This window comes from Oryzias melastigma, linkage group LG16 (genome assembly GCF_002922805.2).
Source record: "Oryzias melastigma strain HK-1 linkage group LG16, ASM292280v2, whole genome shotgun sequence".
Classification (NCBI taxonomy): Eukaryota; Metazoa; Chordata; class Actinopteri; order Beloniformes; family Adrianichthyidae; genus Oryzias; species Oryzias melastigma.
Genome location: NC_050527.1, coordinates 31,016,652 through 31,018,245, shown reverse-complemented (window position 1 = coordinate 31,018,245; position 1,594 = coordinate 31,016,652).

The following is a 1,594-nucleotide window of genomic DNA, read 5'->3' as shown; positions in this document are numbered from 1 at the left end:
CTGCGGAGGACTGAGATTGTGCTGTCTTCACATGCTCACCCAAACCGGGAGTCTAATTATTTTTTCCAGATTAATCGACTTATCAAGTATGTGCGAAGTGCATGTAAAGCATATTTTTATAAAACTTTTAATGGATCATGAAGCCTCTGTCCTTCATTTGGTTCTGTTATTAGGATACCAGAACGGAGTTGAAACAAGGAACTATTTTTCACAAAAGATAAAGTTTTGGTTTCACTGACTCAAATATAAAAAAAGTGCATTCTTGGCGCTGATTCTCACAACTTTGTTCAACTTTACTTCAGTCTGACTCCATATAATATAAAATAACAATATACGACATAAAAAAATATGTTTAGGAGAATCAAATTGAAAAAATATATCAAAAGTAATTGATTTTCTTTTCTGATTTAATTTTCTTTTTGTTTATTTTATTGTATTGCTTGTAAATGGCTAATGGCGGGGCCATCTAAACTACGTATATTTGTTTACATATACACAAGTATTTTGATTTAGCAGAGGCAGACACAAAATAAGAGCATTGTTTTTCTGCCTGCTCCCTTTCATTCATGAAGTTGTAGGAATGTGTTGTATTCTGTTTTTGATTTTGTGTTTTTGATGTCTCTGATGCTTCATGAAAGGAAAAAATAAAAAAAGAAAGAAAACAGCTAATAGTCTATTAAATTAGTTATCGACTATTTTAATAGTTGATTAGTTGTCAATTAGTCGACTAATTGTGGCAGGGCTCATTTAATCGAAAGTTATTTTTCATGAAGCGAAGCTGGATATGCTCTGTAATAATCATAAAACTCTATATATGCGGACACTAAAGACGCATTTGAAAAATCTCACACATTGTCATCCATTCAACAATGTCTCATAGTACTTAGTACTAGTACTATTTGCTGTATTTCTTATTGTTTTAGTTTTTCAAATTTCATTTTAATTTATGGAAATTACTTTTATTCCCTGAAATGTTTAGTTTTAATTTTATTTCCTTTTGTGTAATTTTCTTTTGGTTTCTGGAATTGTGTTTTTTCCTAAACTGTTTGTTTTGCATTTTTAATTGTTGTAGTAATATGTTTCTGCGTTGAGTGATTAGTTGGGGTGATTTGCTCTTCAGAGCCGTCGTGTTTCTAAGCGAACATGGACAGAAATTTGACACAGATTATCTGTTTCTTCAAAACCAAACGACTCGCCTCTCAGATAATACCCAATAACTTTTATAGTAATTGGATTTGGTCTCTATGGGTTCTGAGATGACAAGATTCTGTACTGAAAGGGCTTCTCCACTGACCAATAATTTGAAGTATCACTTCAAAGATTGTATTGACTGTGACAAAGCAGGAGATCATCAGCTCTAAGTCCATTTTGGGAAGCTGAGCATGACCACTTCCTTTATCTGATTTGATTTACTATGAGAAAATGTTACTTTTGAAACAGTTGCAATTTTTTCCCTCTCATGTTATTTGTCTGCATTTTTGTCCACACATGTGGACACTGTGTCATAAGAGGTTTTTCTGTCAGCAAACTTTACAGATTTGGAATTAAAGGTTAGTTTAATTACAGATTTGGAATTAAAGGTTAGTTTAATGGG